This window comes from Psammomys obesus, unplaced genomic scaffold (genome assembly GCF_907164565.1).
Source record: "Psammomys obesus unplaced genomic scaffold, mPsaObe1.curated_primary_1811, whole genome shotgun sequence".
NCBI lineage: Eukaryota > Metazoa > Chordata > Mammalia > Rodentia > Muridae > Psammomys > Psammomys obesus.
Window position 1 is genome coordinate 3927607 of NW_026593947.1, and position 5139 is coordinate 3932745.

Consider the following 5139-nt stretch of genomic DNA (forward strand, 5'->3'; position numbering starts at 1 on the left):
ATTTAAAAAAAGAAAAACAAACAAACCAACAAACAAAAACCATGCTTCCAAGGGAAGAAGCCAGCCAAAGAAGGGAGAAAGTTTATCAACTCAAATAGGCATTCTGTACAAAGAGCCGGGCTTTTATGTTGTTTTAGCCAGGTTTTCTTTTTGCTCCTTTGCATAATAATATAGGCTTTGTATTAATACAATATATACTATTATATATTATAACATAAATATTACAATATTAATATATAATAGAACAATAATATAGACATTTTCCACTGTGTAAATCTAAAGATTTATTTTTCAGCTTTAATTTGTTTGTGTGTGTGTTCAAACATGCAGGCGGGCGTGAGCTCATGCACACCCCATGTGTGCAGGTGCCTGTGGAGTCCAGAAAAATGTGTTTGATCTCATGGAGCGGGAATGACATGCAGGTATGAGCCACTAGAAACAGATTCTGGAAACTGAGTGCATGTATGTCCTCTGGAAGAGCAGAAAGTGCTCTTCACTGCTGAGCTGTGTCTCCAGCCCTCCTGTTTCTCCAAACACAGCTTCCTGAATCAGCTGCCTAATTAATGCCTGTATCTCTACCCAGTGTTGCTACCACAAGGAGACAAGAAAGGAGACAAGATTACCTCCAGCCATGTCATGCACCTCTGTGTCTAAGCCAGTACACTGGTTTTCTGGCTTTCTTCTCTTCCAGCTTGTGTTCTCTCAAATGCTAATTCCATTAGGTTTTGTGCAATGCTTCTGGACCTTTCTCTTCACCAGCATGGGCTACGTGGTAGGGAGACTATGGTTTAGGAGGAGGAGGAGAAGAGAAAGACTGACGAAATCTAAAATCCACCATAGACGAGTCTCTCTAAAAAACAAAACAAAGTTTGTGGGAAGAGTTTTAGAATCAACATAGATCCTTTAAACTACCCCTGTTATCTAAAAATATAAAAACCAAACTTGCAATATGTATTTTTTTCTTTACTCTAAACATTTCATAATGTTCACTTGAAGAAAAATTGTTTCAAACCCTGGGGGAAAATGAAAGGTAGGTTGAAGCTGTAATCAGAGTTATTTGTGCTGCCTGGCAGGGGTCTAGCTGCCCTAGATCACCACATGGAAATGTAAATTATCTAAACAACTCAAGGAGAAAAAAAAAAAATCCTCGTGGTGAGAAGCCACTTCCCCACCTCTTCTCATGTCCTCCCCTGGATTCTTGCACGCCAGCCTCACTGGCTCACTGGTGTCAGCTCTGCTCTCCCAAGTCTGGGGAGGGAGGTGTTTCTATCTCTGGGGGGTGGGGGTAGGGTTGTTGATTGGTTTTAGATGCTGGTCAGAAAGCCTGGCTCTGGGACAGGCTTCCTCAACTCCTAGCAGCTTGGCTCTAAACAAGCTGAACGGGGCAGTGGCAATGTGGTGCTTGCCTTACAAGCAGGACGGCTTGCTTTGCTCCCCAGAACACATATGAAGAGCTGCTCTACCCTTAAGCTGTGAGCCAGAATAAGCCCGTTCTCCCTCAAACCACTCCTGTCAGACTATTTTATCACGTCAAGAGGAAACAAAGCAAAACAAAACAACCTAAGCACTGCACTATGAAAGGAGGCACGGGGGTCTGAGCACAGCACAGGAGCAGACCTCTCGCCCAGGAATGCAAGGCCTGAGTCCAGTCCCAAGCTCTGCAACTGGTCAATAAATAATGCAACATAAATAAATAAGCAAATAAATAAAGAGGTCTCAGACACAATTAAAAATGACAAGAGTGCTTCATTAAAAAAAAAAGATTTATTTTTATGTTTGAGTCTTTTCACCTGCCTGTACGTTTGTGTGCTGTGTGCACACCTGTTTCTCTCAGAGGCTGTAAGAGGACATCAGATTCCCTGCAACTGGACTCTGTGAGCCACCATGTGGGTCCTGGGCACGAAACCCAGTCCTCTGCCACAGCAGCCAGTGCTCTCACGCACTGAGCCGTCTCCGCAGCCCCTCCAGTAGTTTTGACGTGATAACGCGCACCTTTGCTTTAACAAAACCTGTGGTGTCTGCTGCACACAAACTGCTCTCACTGCCTGGAACTTCTTGAGCGACCGGAAAACTAAAAACTCAAAGTTAACCTAAGATGAATTATTTCTGAAGTCGACTCACTTGGGACAATGTTTTCAAATGATTCAAAGGCCAACTGTCTCAGCATAACAGCCGGTCAACCGTGGTGTGCTCACAACTAAGGTCAAGAGGAAATACTGAAGGGAAGTCAGTGGCACCAAGCAGAAGACGCTGGACAGGTGAGAACGTTTCTCCTTAATTGTTCTGTTTCCCTCTCTCCCTCTTTCTCTGCTATATTTTGTACAAGAAGCAGCTGCCTTCCTTCAAAGGTTGACACATTTTTTTTTTCTTGCTTGGAGAACTTGCTTATATACAAAGTAACACGTTCAGTGCCTGACTATACACTGAAACAGTCCTCTACTTTATGTTTTTAGACGTATTCCTTTAATGCTATGGGTGTGTGCTGGTCTAAATGGGAGTGGCTCCCGGAGGCTCATGCGTTTGGTTACTTGGTGTCCAGGTGGTGAACTTGTTGGGAACCATTAGGAAGTTGGGCTTCGTCGGAGGAGGTGTGTCACTTGGGGGTGGACTTTGAGGTATGAAAATACTCAAGCCATTTCAAGCTAGCTCTCTCTGCCTTGTCCTTGGGGGTTGGGAGGAGAGCTAGCAGCTGTTCCTGCTCTGAGGCCTTGTTCCAGCATCACCGACTCTCAGCCTCAGGAGCGGTGAGTCCAGTTAAATACCTTCTTTCTGTGGTTGCCTTAGTCACAATTCTTCTCAATAACGACAAAAAAGTGACTGACACAGGACATTGTTTTCTGTTGTTTTTTCCCTGCAAGTTGGAGGCCAGCCTGGGTACAATGGACAATGTGTCAAAATGGAAAAAATAAAGAGGAGGAAGACTAGGAAGAGATGAGGGAACAAAGTTCACCGACTGGAAATTAGACTGAGGGAGCCGACGAGCTTGCTCAGCAGTTAAGAACACTGGATGTTCTCCCGTGCATGCGTGCATGAGTGCCTGGAGCCCGCAGGAGTCAGACAGGGCACTGGAACCCCTGGGGCTGAAGTCAACCGCCGTGACCGGTCACGTCGGTGCTGGCACTGGCTCTCCTAGTACTTGCTTTGTAGACCAGGCTGGGCCTGAACTCAGAGACCCATATGCACCACCACGCCTTGCTCCTTTATCTAATTTCTATTCGGCAAACATTTGTTCCCTAGTCTCTTGCTTCTCTTCTTCCTTTTCTTTCTTTTTTCTCTTTGAGACAGTGTCTGCCGTACCCAGCCTGGCTTCTAACTTGCTATTTCACTGAGGAAATAGCTATGTAGCTGAGGATGACCTTGAACTTCTGATTCCATTGCCTCCCTTTTCTGAGTGCTTGGATTACAGGCCTGTACCACCACAGCCAGTTTGTGCACTCCTGGGGCTCAAACCCAGGGACTCCCTCATGCTTAGCAACAGGTTGCTACTAAGTCCCCAGGCCGGATCGTATAACCCTCTTCCCTCTGCTGCTCCCCTTGTGAGCTGCTGGGAGAGGAGCCCAGGACGCACAAAGGCCCTGCATGTTGTTTGTTTGTTTGGTATGAGCACCATGTCCAGGTCAATGAATGACTGTTATTTTTTTGGCCGATGCTCCCATGGTGACAAAGTGACCAGGATCACGGTCACACCAGCTGTTCTTCTCAACTGAGACCAGGGAAGGAAGGACGCTTTCCTGTAGACTGTACTTTCTGATGCCCCCCCCCCCCGTCATTTCATTATTTCCAATAGGCAACACAAAACCTTCCAGGAGTCTTACCCGGGATTTGGATTTGACCTATAGACCTTACTTTGTTCCTTTAACCTATGACTCCCCGTGGCCCTTTCTGATTAAGCCTATTCACAGGCTCTACTCCACAGCCTTTGGTAGTTTGCTTACACAGGATTCGATGCTAGAAACCTCCCTTTCCTCGACACCCTTTTCCAAGGGAGTTGTAATGGTTTGCAAATACTTTCTTCTTTATCAGCTAATACACACGGAGATGAATGATTTGTAAGTCCCTTTGTTTTTCCAGCCTGTCTGCTAATTGTCCTGGTTTTAGGCCTGTGCAGAGACCTGGTTTGGAGGTGACAGGGCCTGGGGATAGACTTGAGTGAAAGGTTCAGTTCCTGGCAGATTGGTCCCAACACCTTCATCCCACATGCACACTTGGAAATAGCAACCCACCGCCTTTCGTTTTCGTAATTAGCATTTAGTGCACACAGTAGGGTGTTCAAGCCCTTCACATCTACACTGATTTATTTTATTTAGGAGTGAAAGTGACTTTATAGCCCAATTACCACTGATGTGACAACTTATTGCATTATGTTAAAAAGAGGAGGGGGAAGATATTCCATGAGGGGAAGCCGGCCAGCCTCATGCTCCGCCCCAGAAGAGGAGAGACCGGCTTTGCTCCATTGTTAGAACACTGAAGCCCTGGAGACCAGCTGTTTCTTTCCCGATCATAAAATCCTCTTCCAGATGTGCGCGTCCAAGGCCTGCCCAGACAACGCCAGAGCGCAGGTGGTGCCAGCCCTCCGGGAAGCAATTTTGATTTCCGAAGGTGTCAGCCTCATGGACTGTGAGAAATGACGAGCCACCTCAGTCCAGGGTTGCCGCCCTTACACGACAGTTGTTGAAGGACACCGTTTTATTGTCTGATCCCGCTCCTCAACAGAGCAAGATCCGGGGAAGCTAGGAGGGCAGCCTGAAATCCACAGGAGCGCGCGGCGCCGCCTCGGCGGGCCGCCCGCCTACCTGGAGCGTGTCCGCGGCGTGCATTTCAGAACCGCTGGGTGGACAGCTCCCCAGCGCCGGGCGCGGCTGCGCAAGGGGGCGGGCCAGGACGCACGGAGCGCGAGGCCCCGCCTCCCCGCCCTGGGACGCGATCCTCTGGGAGCCAGTGAGAGGCGAGCCCCGCGACGGGCAGGCCGCGCGCCACGCCCCCGGGAGGCGGGGCGTCCGGCTGTCCCCGCCCCCGCGGACCCCGCGCTCCCCATTGGCCAGCGGCTGGGGGTGTTGGGGGCGGGCCCGGTCCGCGGCTCGCGCCCGGGAAGGTCGGCGGCGCAGCGCGGCTGCCGCGGGGAGGGCGCGCGGGGACGCG